Raw genomic sequence first — 16,223 nt, forward strand, 5'->3', positions numbered from 1 at the left:
GCCCCCCAGCCCTTCCCCTCTTCCCGGGACCAGGCTGGCGGCTCCTGGGAGCTTGCCCGGGACCGCAAGAGGTGGGCACCCGCCTGGTCTAGTGCGAACATCATGGACGTCATCCACGACCTCCGCACTAGGCACAGGAAAGTGGCCGTCTAGGGCAGGAGAGCTGCCAGCCTGGCCACCCAGGAGCAGGTTTGCATGAAAATCAAGGTGGTCCACTGAGACCCCCGACCCTGAGCCCTGAGCTTACAATGGCCGTACTGGGTCAGACCAAAGGTCCATCTAGCCCAGTAGCCTGTCTGCCGACAGTGGCCAACCTTAGGGACCCTGGAGGGGAGGGACCGAAGACAGTGAGCAAGCCATTTGTCTCGTGCCATCCCTCTCCAGCCTTCCACAAACTTTGGGCAGGGACACCACTCCTACCCCCTGGCTAATACCACTCCATGGACCCAACCGCCATCACTTTATCTCACTTCTCTTTAAACTCTGTTCTAGTTGTAGCCTTCACAGCCTCCTGCAGCAAGGAGTTCCACAGGTTGACTCTTTGCTTTGTGAAGAAGAACTTTCTGTTATTAGTTTGAAGCCTACTACCCATTCCTTTCCTTTGGTGTCCTCTAGTCCTTCTATTATGGGAACTAATGAAGAACTTTTCTGTATGCACCCTCTCCACCCCACTCATGCTTTTATAGACCTCTATCATATCCCCCCTCAGTCTCCTCTTTTCTAAACTGAAAAGTCCCAGTCTCTTTAGCCTCTCTTCATATGGGACCTGTTCCAAACCCCTGATCATTTTAGTTGCCCTCCCCTCTCCCACCCTCTCTCTTCCCCTCTCCCACCTCCTTTTCCCAGTCTCCCCCAGTTTTGTTCAATAAAGAGAGATTCTATTTTTGAACACAATTGTCCTTTATTTTGTACATCAGGAAGGGGGGCTAGGAAGGAGGTGAGGGAGGAATGGGGTACGAGCCCCCGATGGGGAGGACTGGGCTGGCTCTGCGGGCCTCTGAGGGTGGAATCTCCTGCAGCCCCCCAATTGCCCCCTCTCCCGAGATGGCAGCCTGAGGCAAGTGCAGCCGGTCTGATGGCCGAGTGCTGTGATGTGCCCAGTGTGGGTACTCCGGGCAATCCAAGCCAGGACTGCTTTGCAAGCGGGGCACCCCTGAGAACTGTCTGTCCGGGGTGGGGGTCAGGTCCCTTTAAGCACAGCCCTCGGCTAGCCTGAGACAGCATCTCCATGCTCTAAGTCCTCATCTGATGCCCTGCCGGCACTGCTTCTGGCCAGCCTTAACCCCGGTTCAGGGTCCACTCTGTGTGGACATGCTTGTTCGAATTAGCAAAATGCTAATTCGAACTAGTTTTTTAGTCTGGATGCGTTAGTTCGAATTAGCTTAGTTCGAATTAACTAATTCGAACTAAGTTAATTCGAATTAGCGCTGTAGTGTAGACGTACCCTAAGGTGCACCAGGACTCCTCGTCACCTTTTCACCCAGGCATTCTAGTCGAAAACCAGACACTTGGTCACCCTATGTATGATGCAGCAGGCTGGACCTAAATTGTGTATCTTCTCCCTCTACACCAGTTGCTGCAGCACTCTGGAACAGCAGACTGGAAATTGTACAAAAGTTTCCTTTAGAGATTTAAAATCCAATTTAATTCATTCATTGGTTAAATATTACGTTTAATTGGTTAACTGAATAAATGGGTTTAGGCAGGGAGAGGGCTGGGGCTCCGCTAGCACGAGTAGCTCCACCCCAGGTGCTTCTAGCCTCATGGGCCACATCTCAGCTCCTCCCACCACTGGCTGCCCCTTTTGGCCCTGTTACCCGTTCACATCCCTTTTCCTTTAAATTAAAAATTAAAGATTTGGTCTGAACTAAATATAAACTTGAATAATCAATACAATTCATTGCGAGAAGTCATGACATAGGATGCATCTCGGTTTGGTAGGATATGCACATTAAGTAGACAATCTGCTAAAATGATCAGCAATGGAAAAATTAACAATGTTGACATTCAGAGAGTCAGCTTTGAATTTCAGAGTTGCTGATCCATTGAAATAAATGTGGATGTGCACAACCTCCAGAGCCGTGGCCACCAGCCCGTCGATTGCGAGGGCTTAACCAGTCGATTGCGAGGTGTTCAGGCCCCCCCCATTTCCTTCCACCCCCAGGAACCCCTACTACCTACCTTCAGCAATAATGGAGGTAGTGCCAGCTTCCTGCGAGGTGGATGGAAGTCCTGCAATTGCGCACCACTTCTGGGAGTTCCAGAAGTGCATTGGCTGCTCCCTTCCCCCAGGTCTGTGGTGTGCCAGGGATTTGTGAGGGGGAAGTCATCCCCGGAGGAGGCGTGCGCTGGGGCTTCCCTGCTCTGCAGGCAGAAGGGGGGGAGTCCTGGGAGGAGGCGGAGGCGGGGTGGGGGGAGAACTCCCTGCCCCTTGTCCCCACTGGCACCCTGTCCCCTGCTGCAGAACCCTGTCTCCTACCCCCCCAGCATCCTGTCACCTTTCCCCCACTGGCGGCCTGACCCAACCCCAGCACCCTGTCCCCACTGGCACCCTGCCCCAGCACCCACTAACACCCTTCCCCTGTTCCATGTCCCCTGCTCCCACCAGCACAGTTGGGGCCACATTAGTGAGGCTTGGGGAAGGGTTGGAGTTATTTTTTTGCATTGCACTTGTGTGGCCCCAACTGACTTTTCTGAGGGTCAGTGACCCCTGACTCAAAACAGGTTCCCCGCCCTTCTCAGAAATAAAGACAATGCAGAAGCTTTTTGTGTTTGACATGGTATTTTACTTAAAAATGAAGCCTGGCCAACAAACCCCCAACTGGGGCCAAGCCCCCATCTGGCTGCAGCATCATAACACTCCTGCACACACCCCCAGGCCCTAGATCTAAGCCTATTATAACCTGGACCCCCTTGCCCTGAGGCCCTCACATATCCCAACCCAAATTCCTACACCCTCACATCCACAAGCCTGTGGCTTGCTTAGTGCCCCAACCCTCCATCTGACCCCAACACTCCTCAGCCTGGAGCCCCCTCCCTGAGCCAGTGTCCCCTTCTCCACCTCCTCCTGCATCCAAATTTCCTCCCAGAGCTTGCACCTCTCACCCCTTCCCACACCCCTCATTCCCACCCGAGAGCCCACACATTCTGTGTCAACACAGTGAGAGTATGGCTAGACTAGGGCTGTGTCTAGACTGGCAAGTTTTTCTGCAAAATCATCTGCTTTTGCGGAAAAACCTGCCAGCTGTCTACACTGGCCGCTTGAATTTCCGGAAAAGCACTGACGAGTTCATGTAAGATCGTCAGTGCTTTTCCGGAAATACTATGCTGCTCCCGTTTGGGCAAAAGTATTTTTCCGAAAGACTTTTGCGCAAAAGGGCCAATGTAGACAGCACGATAGTGTTTTCCGCAAAAAAGCCCCGATCGTGAAAATGGCGATCGGGGCTTTTTTGCAGAAAACTGTGTCTAGATTGGCCACGGACGCTTTTCCGCAAAAAGTGCTTTTGCAGAAAAGCATCCTGCCAATCTAGACGTGCTTTTACGAAAATGCTTTTAACGGAAAACTTTTCCGTTAAAAGCATTTTCGGAAAATCATGCCAGTGTAGACGTAGCCTAGGAGTTTTCCCAGGACTCCAGAGATATTCCGGAAAAACTCTTCTACACCCAGGGACATGTTTGTTCTTCCGCTTTTTTTAGTGGAAGAGCAAACATGCTCTTTCGGTAACCCCTGTATTCCTCTTACATGAGGAGTAACGGGGCTTCTGAAAGAAGGGTTTTTTCTGACATTTGTTCCAGTCTAGACAGGCCAAATGGTGGAAAAACCTCTTCCTACAGAAGAATCAGAAAAAATCCCCAGCAGGGTAGAGTTTATAAGGGCTGGGAAAAGCAAGTGATGGAGAGGAAGAGAAGAGAGAGGGCAGGGCTTCAAGGAAGGGGTGAGATTTTTTTTTGGGCAGTGGGGGGAAGGATGGGGCGGTAGATCTTGGCTCATTCTGACATTTAAAAAGTGATCTTCAGTGTAAAAAGGTTGTAAACCACTGCTCCAGAGCTACTTTTCCTATTTGCCTGCAGATTCATCAGCTTTTCTTAGGTTTCTAAGGTTTTCTTTGCAAACAAACCAGACATGAACCAATTTTTTTAGATGAAAACTCTGATTCAGGAGAACAAATCTGTCAGGGTATGTCTACCCTACAGAGTTAGTTCGAACTTAGTTCGAATTAGTTAATTCGAACTAAGCTAATTCGAACTAACGCATCTAGAACTAAAAACTAGTTCGAATTAGCGTTTTGCTAATTCGAACTAGCATGTCCACATTGAGTGGACCCTGAACAGGGCTTAAGGCTGTCCGGAAGCAGTGCCGGCAGGGCATCAGAGGAGGACTTAGAGCGTGGAGATGCTGTCTCAGGCTAGCCGAGGGATGCGCTTAAAGGGACCCACCCCCATCCCGGACAGACAGTTCTCAGGGGTGCCCTGCTTGAAAACCAGTCCTGGCTTGGAGTGCCCGGAGTGCCCACACTGGGCACATCACAGCACTCGGCCATCAGACCAGCTGCACTTGCCGCAGGCTGCCATCTGGGGAGAGGGGGCAATTGGGGGGCTGCAGGAGAGCTTCCACCCCCAGAAGCCCACAGAGCCAGCCCAGTCCTCCCCATCGGGGGCTCGTGCCCCATTCCTCCCTCACCTCCTTCCACTTACCCTTCCCTAGCCCCTTTTCTTGATGTACAAAATAAAGATAACGTTTCTTCCAACATTGACTCTGTCTTTATTGAACAAAACTGGGGGAGACTGGGAAAAGGAGGTGGGAGAGGGGAAGAGAAAGGCTGGGAGAGGGGAGGGCAATTAACATGATCAGGGGTTGGGAACAGGTCCCAGATGTAGAGAGGCTACAGAGACTGGGACTGTTCAGCTTAGAAAAGAGGAGATGGAGCGGGGACAGGATAGAGGTCTCTAAAAGCAGGGGTTGGGTGGAGAGGGTGCATTCAGAAAAGTTCTTCATGAGTTCCCATAAAGAAGGACTAGAGGACACCAAAGGAAAGGAATGGGTAGCAGGCTTCAAACTAGTAAGAGAAAGTTGTTCTTCTTCCCAAAGCAAAGAGTTAACCTGTGGAACTCCTTGCTGCAGGAGGCTGTGAAAGCTAGAACTAGAACAGAGTTTAAAGGGAAGTGAGATAAAGTGATGGCGGTTGGGTCCATGGAGTGGTCTTAGCCAGGGGGTAGGAGTGGTGTCCCTGCCCAAAGTTTGTGGAAGGCTGGAGAGGGATGGCACGAGACAAATGGCTTGCTCACTGTCTTCGGTCCATCCCCTCCAGGGTCCCTAGTGTTGGCCGCTGTCGGCAGACAGGCTACTGGGCTAGATGGACCTTTGGTCTGACCCAGTACGGCCATTGTAAGCTCAGGGCTCAGGGTCGGCGGTCTCAGTGGACCCCCTTGATTTTCATGCACACCTGCTCCTGGGTGGCCAGGCTGGCAGCTCTCCTGCCCTAGCCGGCCACTTTCCTGTGCCTAGTGCGGAGATCGTGGACGAGGTCCACGATGTCTGCACTAGCCCAGGAAGGTGCCCGCCTCTTGCGGTCCCGGGCAAGCTCCTGGGAGCCGCCAGCCTGGTCCTGGGAAGAGGGGGTGGGCTGGGGGACATCGGGTGGGTGGCTCTGTGCCGTGCCAGGTGCAGGGTCTGCTGGCTGGGTGCTGGCAGGCTTGCACCTGGCACGGGCACCGTAGCCAGCCCGTGCCCCTTTAAGGGGTCCGGGACCGGGAGGGGGGCAATAGAGTTTCCCTGGTGTTGGCCAGAGTGGCCACCAGGGAAAGCTGGGGAGGGCTAGCCTCCCACTAGTTCAAATTAAGGGTCTACACAGCCCTTAATTCGAACTAGCTAGTTCGAACTAGGCTTAATCCTCGTAAAATGAGGTTTACCTAGTTCGAACTAAGCGCTCCGCTAGTTCAATTTAAATTCGAACTAACGGAGCGCTAGTGTAGCGCCTATTAAAGTTAGTTCGAACTAACGTCCGTTAGTTCGAACTAACATTGTAGTGTAGACATACCCTCACGGAATAGATTCAGCAGCAATTTCCATGGCTGTGTAATTGCGGCTTAGGTGAGCCTTCCTCTGGCCTGCAAAGTTGAATGTTTAGTTAAAATTAAGTATTTGATCCCGTGAAGTGCTCAGTTCCTCCTGCAGCTGCTGGGTATCCTTATCTTATGCTAATTTCACAGAATTAAGTCCTAAGGGAGGTTAATGTATGGTTACAACTATCTGGGATATATATTGTGATAAAAAGAAAATGATAACTTTGTTCATTCTGTTTTGCAGTCTGTCCATTGAAGCGAATAACATTTTGGTAAGTCTCTGTGCGGTATCTCTACATTGTTTGTTTTTTTATCACAGTGTTGTGGTCAAATCTCTATTGACCTCTCTACTGAACTCAGTGGAGCTCAGTGGAGTTATACCAGCAGAGAATTTGTTCCCTTTAAAAAGAGAGAATTTATAATGAGAAAAATGAAACCTAATTCCCTTCTATACACTCCCAAACGAAAGCAAACACATTACATTCAAGAACATATACCAAGTACTTGAATATATTAAATAGAAAGCTGAATATTAAAAAACTCCACTGCTCCAGTCCTGTGTTCCTGTCTGTCACGGGGCTGAATCACCACCCTGGTGCTCCCAGCCGGCCAGCCTGGGAATTGGCTCTCTTGCTTTGCCGGATGCCTCTCTCTAGGTGGTATCTCCCTGTGTTCCTCCTGGGTCACGGTGTTCTCTTCCAGACACTGCCCTCCAGCAGTGCCCACTCCCTTCTTCCTGCATCCCCTTCCAGGGGGGGGGGGGGGGGGAGACCTGCAGCCCCACCAGGAAGCCTCCTGCTTCCCCAGCAGTCAAGTCTCTGCTACTCTCTATCCAGAGCCACAGTAAGTTCTCCCACTCCCTTCAGGAGTCCTTCATTATATAGCCCCCAGCTGGGGCTTTACTCTCAGTCCTTGCTCAGGGCTGGGGTTTGCCCTTAAAGAGCCAGTGCAGAGCAAGTGCCCTGTCACAATGTCCTTTATTTTATTGGAGAGACCATTCTGCCAATCATGTATCTATGGCCAATCCATCATAAAGAATTCTAAGTACTAAATCTCAGCACAGATCAAAATACTTAATGCTTTGTAAGCTTCAGGGGGTAGCCGAGTTAGTCTGTACAGGATAAACTTAAAAAACAACAAATGGTCTGGTAGCACTTTGTAGACTAACAAACCATGTAGATGGTATCATGAGCTTTCATGGGCCCAGCCCACTTCTTCAGATGACCAGAGTTTTGAGTTTAGGATGTGCAGACCCAAAATAAATTCTCTCCTATTTATTTTGGGTCTGCACATCCTAAACTCTAAACTCCGGTTATCTGAAGAAGTGGGCTGTGCCCACAAAAGCTCATGATACCATCTACATGTTTTGCTAGTCTACAAAGTGCTACCAGACCATTTGTTGTTTTTTAAGTTAATGCTTTGTGTAATTGTACTCATTCTAAATAGTTGAGTGATTTTTTTCACTCTAATTAATCCTTTTCCTTTTAAGTACTAGTGGCAAGAATTCTGGATTTTTAAAAAAATTATATCTATGTGTAATGACCTTAAAATGATTGTCCACAGATGCTTTCGTTAGTTCTTTGCAGTGTGCAGTGCACAAAAACATCCCAGCCAGATGCAGGTGTCAAATAGCCATCCAGGAAACCTCTTCACTTAGCACTATCAAGGTTGGTGGTGCAGAACTCCTGCAAACAACTGTAGTTTGTCCTAATGATATGTCTTCTACTTCAGAGATTATAGTAATTTCTAACATCCAATTACAAATGAAATATAATATGGATTTTTGCAGAAATTAAACAACTAATGTGGAATATTACACTAATAGCCCAAGCAGCATTAAATAAACACACTCAAATAATACAGCAATTTACAATACACACTGTCAACCTGAATAGGAGCATATTCATATAGCTGTCAATCTTGCCTGTAAGAGAATACTACAGTGGAGAAAAAGTGGGGAAAAAAGAGAATGATCAAGCTGTTTGCATTTCCTTTGCTGTTACTGAAGAGATTTGTGTTTCACTAAAGATTTAGCAACATTTTCAGCCCATATTCTCCATCTGTTTGATGTTAAAAAACCCCATATGCCTTAATCCTTCTATTCCCATGCAGCCTTCCCACAAATAATTTAAAAATGTTTGGATTTTGGTCCAAACTGGAATACACCAGGTATTAAAATATCAAAATACTTTGCAAAACCAGAATGTGCTTTTGCTGTCCAGCTGTAGACTTTACAGAATGCTTTATCTGAAGGACAACTGTGTTTGCTTGACCTTTCATCTACAGAAGGTTTTTTTTTTTTTTTTTTTTTTTTAAGTTTCATGATAGTTTTCTTAAGGATCCCCTTTTCTCTAGTGGTAAGTACACTTCCCTAGGTGCATTTAATCATTGAAATGGTTAGATACTAATTTAAAGATTATCCCTAATGCCCACAGTTTCTTCCTACCTGGATCTGATCCTTGTGCCTTCCTAGCTTTGTTCTTCAAAGAAGAAACCCTCCTTCCCTCTCCAGGCAGCTTGTCTTCAACAGAGTTGTCCCAGTGCCCTCAAAGAAGATGAGATAGCCCAGCTAGAGCTAGCTAAAGCAATACAATGTATTGCTTTTCTTTCCACAGCTCTTTCAGTATGTAAGTTATATATAGGCAGTCCCCGAGTTACATGGATCCGACTTATGTCGGATCCCTACATACGAATGGGGCTTTTCTGGCCGCGGAGGATGCGGGCGGCGGGACCCCGGTGTGTCTGGGCGGTCCTGCTGCCCGCGTCCTCCACGGCGAGAAAAGCCGCTCTGTGTCTCCCTAGTCTGCTGGGGGAGGCACCCCAGCAGACCAGGGAGACGCGGAGCAAAGCCGCGGAGGACGCGGGCGGTGGGACCGCGGCGCATCTGGGCGGTCCCGCGGCCCGTGTCTTCCTGGTTTTCTGGGGGGGGGCGCAGCTAGTGCGCCCTCCCTTCTACAGCAGACCAGGCTTTTTTCACCAACACCTAGGGTAGAGCAGCTGGGGCGCTGCCGGGTTGGTCCTGCAGCACCGCTCCTCGGCGCTGCGGGGACCAACCTGGCAGCGCCCCAGCTGCTCTGCCTCAGGCGTCCCCAAGTCAGCTGCTGCTGAAACTGACCAGCAGCTGACTACAGGAAGCCCGAGGCAGAGCTGCTCTGCCCCAGGCTTCCTGGAATCAGCCGCTGATCAGTTTCAGCAGCAGCTGACGTAGGAACACCTGGGCTAGAGCAGCTGGGGTGCTGCCGGGTTGGTCCCCGCAGCGCCGAGGAGCGGTGCTGGAGGACCAACCTGGCAGCGCCCCAGCTGCTCTGTCCCAGGTGTCCAGATTCAGCTGCTGTTGAAACTGATCAGCAGCTGATTCCAGGAAGCCCGGGGCAGAGCAGCTCTGCCTCGGGCTTCCTGTAGTCAGCCGCTGGTCAGTTTCAACTGCGGCTGAATCTGGACGCCAGTTCTGACTTACATACAAATTCAACTTAAGAACAAACTTACAGACCCTATCTTGTATGTAACCCGGGGACTGCCTGTACTGATTTACCTATGCTTAAAAATTGCAGAGTGCTGTTTAGATCGTCTCTAAATCTGGAGTATGAAAATCAAACAATATAAGGATTGTTTTCATGTACAACTGTGGATAACGTCCTGTTTGACTATACTGCACGTTAATACACTGGAACATTATATTTAATAATAAAGGAGCTGATAACTTGGCAGCTCAGGTCACATTGTTCTCTCATTGCAGAGACCCAGATTAAAGACTGGGACTGGCATGTGAGCCAACAGATGCTAGCAACACCTCAGAGTTGGCAGACTAACAATTCTCTTTTAAATTTTTCTCAGTGCATTTGTGCATCTGCGTGCATGTGCATGCAAACTCGCTATCTCTCTCTCCTTTCTGCATACTTAGCTCAGAAACCATACCAAACCTGTGACAATTTCATCTAATTGCTGTCCCAAACAGGAGCTCTGAATTTCCGCAATCTTGTATTTTTGGTAGAAATCAGAATGGCAGCGTTTTCTACTCACTGCACTCTGGTATAAATGATTGTATAAGGTGGAGGGCTCTGGTAGATGCCTGCTGCAGGCCTAACAGTCTTGTAAATCTGGCTTCCTAACTTGCTGTTGTTTCCGGCTTCTCTGTTGTTGGTTTGCTGCCCAGATAGAGTCACATACATACTTTTCTATCATTTTTTCTCTGAAGAACCAGAATATGTCCACCATAACTAAAGCCCCTTTTTCTATCAAATAGGAACTCTGAAAGGATACCATGCAGAGAAGACATGAATGAACCAAAATCCCGATTTGCCATTAGTTCTCTTAGCTATTGTAAGGGTGCTAAAGAGGAACTCATCACTGCAGTGCAGTGGTTCTCAGACTCATGATTACTGATGATGAGCATGGGTATCATGTGCTGGCTCCGGTCTTGGTTTTCATCTTGTAAATTGCACAAGATATCTAGAATGCACACACTACAAATTATTTTTCCAAGTAAATAATGATTGTAGTTGTTTCAAAAGGCAGATATGGTCTAAGGGGTCAGCAACCTTTCAGAAGTGATATGCCAAGATTTAACTTATTCACTTCTATTTATGGATCTGTGGGCTGGGGCTGAGGGTGAAGGGATAGGGGCAGGCTGGGTTCAGTGACCATATTTTCTGAACCAGCTGCAGAGAGGGAGAACGGTTTAATTTAAGTATCAGAGAGGTAGCCGTGTTAGTCTCAATCTGCATAAACGAAGAGAAGTCCTGTGGCACATTGTAGACTAACAGATTTAATGGAGCATAAGCTTTCATGGGCAAAGACCCACTTCATCACATGCATCTGACGAAGTGGGTCTTTGCCCACAAAAGCTTATGCTCCAATAAATCTGTTAGTCTATAAGGTATCACAGGACGCCTCATTGGTATAATTTAAATTATTAAACAGATTAAATGTTTTAACTTTCTCATGTTTATTTAACATTGTTTGATAAACTAAGTAAACTATTAATTTATGTCCAACACAAAAGGTTTCAATGTTTTTTATTAATGGCGGGGGGGGGGGGGGTGAACCATTTTTGGGTTGGGGGCCACTGACTCACAGAAAAATCAGTTGGGTACCACACAAATGAGAAGCAAAAAGGAAAAAAAACCCTCCTCAAAACTTCTCAACCTTCACTGATGCAGCCCCCAACCGAGTCACCTCACTCCTCTAGAGCTCCAGCACCATGGGGCTAGGGGAAGGCACAAGGGAGCTTCAGGGCTTCCCACAGGCCAGTTTTACTTTTCTGGAGTTAGTGGATTATGTGGACCCCCTTAGGTTCTGGGTTGGGGACAAACACGAGGGGTTCAGTGTGGGACAGGACTGCCAGTGTGTGGAGTATGAATGGGGTGCAGGATCTCAGCAGGATGCAGAAGGGGGAGAGGTTGTGAGGCCTGGGTGGGAGGTAGGGTGCAGAAGCAGGCTGGGAGTAGCGTGTCTGGCCAGGCGGAAGGAGCAGGAGCAAGGAAGGGTGCAGTGTCTGTCCAGGAGGGAAGGTGCAGGAGCAAAGGAGGCTGTCAGAGGAAGCTAGGGGTGCAGGGTCTTGGTGGGGAGAGGGGAGTGAAGGGGATTGGGGGTCTGGGCATGAGGGGGGATGCTTACCAGGCTTTGCACCCCCTTGCAGAGGGGAAAGCCTCTGGACAGCACACTGCTATTCCCTCAATACAGTGGGAAGGGGGAGGGAGCTCAGCCCCCCCTCCTCCATGCAATGGGAATCCCGGTGCAGCGGGGTGGGGGATGAAACCCCGACTTTTCCTGCCAGACCAGGCTCACTGTCACTCTCCCAGGGAGAAAAGAGAGTGGCAGCTCATGGAGCACACCTGCCAAGCTCAAGCGTGCCCCTCCCTGTAGTGCCCCAGCCGGGCTCTGCACAGCCCCTGCTAAGTCTGAAGCAGTAGCTCCAAGGCATGGAGGTCCAGGAGCTGCTCCAACAGGTTTTCCGTGGACCCACCCATCCCTCTGAGAGTGGCCACTATATCAACAAATGGCCTGGAGGAGGAGGTGGTGGTGTGACTGGACTGGGGGTCCCAATGCCAGAGGCAGTCCTGTGGGAGGAGAGAGGGAGCTTCGCTGATTGCGGTGGTGGGGCAGTGGGTGGCGGAGTGGCTGGAATATGTGTGCCACCAGAAGCCGGCCCGGCTGCCCGTTGGCAAAGCTCCAATGGAGCCACCTACACACTTTGCGGGGGAGGGGGGACAGTTTCTCTGTGTGATGAGAAATGACCGTTAAAATTGGGACAGTCCTGTGTGGTCGGCGTATGGATCTGGTGGGAGGGAGACTCGTGTGCCAGTGAAAATCAGCTTGTGTTCTACTTACGGCTCGCATGCCAGAGGCTGCCATTCCCTGGTCTCACGTATAGTCTACATTATGAAAGCTCTGAAAATGCTTGCTCAGTGTAGTGGGCAGTTTGAGCTGTTGGTGATGATGATATTCAAATACAAGAGACTAACAGGACTGTGGCCCTCAATAATAAATGTGTGTGCTACAACAGAGTAAGTGTTGCAGGTAATAGTTACCCTCAAAGGTAATGAGTGAAGACATTTGACTATGGCAGCAGAAAATGTCATGATTGGGGTAAAATATGTACTGCAACACATCTTCTAAGAGTGATAAAGAACATTTCATTTATTGCCACAGTTGCAAAAATTTCCAGCCATAAATTTAAAATATTGGCAAACGAAAGTGGATGTGCTAACACGGTCATATTATAAATACACAAGAACGGGCTCTCAGCAGGTGTAAAGTGGCAGAACTCCACTGAAGACAAGGGAACTATTCCAAGTGAGAAACTGGCCTAGAATTTGGAAGTATGAAAATGATATAATGCTTGAAACACCGACAATGCAGGTTAGGGACAAATATCTCATTTTCATAACACTGCTCAACTAGGCAAAAGGGAATACGTGATTATTGTCAAGAGGTCAGTTTTTTATTGTAAAATATTTATTAAGAATGTCACAAACAATGGAGTCAATTGACTGATGCATCTAGTACAGTGCCAAAAGGATGGACCCAGCACAGGGCAGTGATTGTAGAGTCATGATGGTTTACAAGCCATCATGCTGGCATCAGCATTATAGTGATCCAGGATCTATCAAGTGCTGGTATGCATATGAGATCTACAGCGAATCGGTGTGATTATGGACGTGTTGGAAATGATGCTAGTTAGTTAAGTAGCTTTTTAATTGGGTCTTGCTACGTGGAAGAGAATAGAAGAGGCCATCAGTGTTATATCTGAAAGGAGACTGTCTTTAACTTGTGACACTGACTGGTGAAATAACACCTGTTTTAACACAGCTCTTTCCTTGGTGATATAAGTGTTTCATAAATGGAATAATCTACGAAATGTGGATAGCAGGGCTTTGCCCAATTTAGTTGAGGATGTGATGCATGATATATTGCCCTCGATGGCCCTCTTGGGCAATACATGACAAGTGATGGCTCATCTAATTAAGAAGATGAGGGGATGTTGTCACGCAAACTGAGTGGTACAGAAGTGAAAACAGCTGGGACAAATAATAGTTAGTCTTCTGAAGACATGATTTTAAAAGGTGTAATAATACCACAAAATACACATTATTGAAGAGTTTTAACACAATTTATTTTATGCTTAAATAATCAGCTAGATCATCCAGTGTATGTTGTTTTCATACATACGTAATTAGAGAGAGCTATTATCAATGAATGTTTTCATATGAATATAATCAACAAATTAAAGTATTTCACCAAAACCCCAAAAAATGCCCTTTAAAACACAGCAGCCTTAACAACCTAATATTACACTGCTAGAATGATTACACATGATTGGCTTACTGAAAGATTCTACATCTTGTAGCCAGTACACAATACAGTAATAATTTTACAGCGTGCTGCCACTCTATTAGCTAATAATTTCTCTTCAGTTCATTTTAAAATATCCCAAACTTGTGCTTTTAAGAGCACCAACCCAGATCTAAAGCTGCAAGCATTACCCCCAGTATAAAGTGAGAACAGATAGCACCCCCTTCCCCATAATGCAACTACTGTATATGGTATGTTTTTAGGTCATTTCATTGAAAAATTGGCCACAGCAACAAATATTAGATGAAGGGCTTTGTGTTTACAGATAAAATCCTATTTTTCATGTTGCAGTATAGTGTTTGCAAAACTGGAAAAGATTTAATCAAAATAAGGTGAAACACATGCATCAAAATATTAGTATTCTGAAGAAAAGTTTTCACAGAACTAAAGAATTCCCCATTTTGGGAATCTTTTAAATTTGCAGCAGATTTTAAAGATTTTTTTTTAAAATCAAGCTAGCATTTTTGCATATACAAACATTATAATTGCTAATATACAAGAATCTGTGAAGATACACCCAGAATATCCCTGTAGGTGTAGCCATTTGAGACACCTATTTTGTTTGATGCATTTGCAATATTCTGTTTGTGATCAAGAGGCAGTGCCTTATGAACATTTACTCTATTTTCTTTAGAATTTATACAGTGTTATTTATTTACAGCAAAACTACTGATGTTTAAAAAAGAAACAAATAGTGTTTTATACCCTGACAGTTTGGGTCCAAGAAAAATAAGGCGAGCTGTTGTGGATTTAGTAATTTTAGTGTCTTTCCATGGTTTAATCATTTCATCTTCTTATATCCCCTCTAACCACAGGAATTTATTTATTTTTATGATGACATCAAACTGCTTGAAATAAAGCTGTTAACAGCATGGCAATCTTGTATATACACTGCATTGTTAATTGCACACTCTCCAATCCTGTGAATGAAAGTGAATTTCCATGCTCTGTAAATTGGCTCATGCTAAATTACATTTTTATTTATTTATTTTTTGCATAAAAACCATGCGGTTAATGTGTGGAAGCAGCAAACACACACACACTTGTTCAATGAATGTTTAATTCCTGTTGATTTTTTTTCCACGAGTGTCACTCTAGAATACTGGCAGTAAAAGCACACAATCCTGTGGGGAAAAAAGACAGCACAAAATGGTTTCAGAATAATTTTCATACATTTTGCAATACAAAAATGTCTAATGAACCTTATGGTCTACTGTAATAAATAATGCAGTTTCTAGATACTTAATGAGGTTTATTGAATTTCCAGTATGAAGGTGGAAGTCCAGTAACACATGGTATACCACAGTTCTGATGAACTACCTTACAAAGTGTTTGGAACACATTACATTTAATTCTAATGAAGATGTTAACAGTTTTTCAAAAATGTCCAAGAAATATGTGAGCAGAGATAGCACCATTTGCAAAAGGACAGTGCAGCTTCAATATCATCCCTTTTTGTGTGTGCAGCAGCAGCCACATTAGGCCCCAGATTCTGCACTCCTTGCCCATTCAGAACTCCCACTGGCTAGAAGAACAAGGCAGGCAGAATCAAACTTTGAGATTACATGCAATAGAAGTGTGATTAGGCTAAGAATTAAAAGGACATCACCATGTGGCTTAATCTGGTGGATAAAAACAGTGAAGTTATGAAAAAATGCAACTCATGCTCTTGTTCTCTTGTCTATTTGAAAATAGTTGTATAGCTCTGTATATAGTGATAACAACTATCCTTTAGCCAAGAAATTTGTTAAATCTGTTATACAAGAGCACTGGGCTTCGCAGCTGATGACAGTGCTGTAATCCCATATTGATGACAGATAAAAACGCAATAAAAACATGCTAACACATTAAGTGAAAGAAGACAATAATTCTTCCTAGCAATTTAATGTAGAAAAGCTTGTTTGTCTTTCTAAACTCTGTTTAAACACTGACTCTGGGATTCACAGACTAGCATGTGCATGCCTGTTTATTAAATGGGGGGAGGGGAGGGGAAGGGTCACAGGTCCATGCACATTCCAAAGGAGAGCACACGCTTTGTCCATTTATGGTAAAACAATGTGTCCTTACCCTTGTATGTTGTCTACATAAATCTCTCTTGTGCTCTAAACCCCAAACAAGCAGATCTTAGTGAAGTCACAGTTTAATTTCTCAGAATTTCACATGAAAATATTCAGCATTTAATATCTATGGGTATGTCTACACTACCACCCTAGTTCGAACTAGGGTGGTAATGTAGGCAGCCAGAGTTGCAAATGAAGCCAGGGATTTGAATTTCCCGGGCTTCATTTGCATCTCGCCGGGCGCCG

At 46.4% G+C, this 16,223-nt stretch overlaps 1 protein-coding gene across 30 annotated transcripts in view; it reads right to left on the reverse strand.

The window, feature by feature from the left end:
• Positions 1–13,637: 13,637 nt before the first annotated feature.
• ANK3 (ankyrin 3) overlaps positions 13,638–16,223 on the reverse strand; it is a 639,900-nt gene continuing 637,314 nt past the window's right edge. For 19 of the 30 annotated variants that reach the window (XM_089780092.1, XM_089780089.1, XM_089780088.1 and 16 more), the window contains one exon: positions 13,639–15,041. The gene's annotated coding sequence lies outside the window, so the exon portion shown is untranslated. Of the gene's footprint in view, positions 15,042–16,223 lie in introns of all 30 variants that reach the window. The other 11 variants (XM_089780102.1, XM_089780099.1, XM_089780104.1 and 8 more) reach the window with 3 other exon arrangements.

The sequence above is a fragment of the Pelodiscus sinensis genome, chromosome 8 (assembly GCF_052426305.1).
Source record: "Pelodiscus sinensis isolate ZL-2025 chromosome 8, ASM5242630v1, whole genome shotgun sequence".
NCBI lineage: Eukaryota > Metazoa > Chordata > Testudines > Trionychidae > Pelodiscus > Pelodiscus sinensis.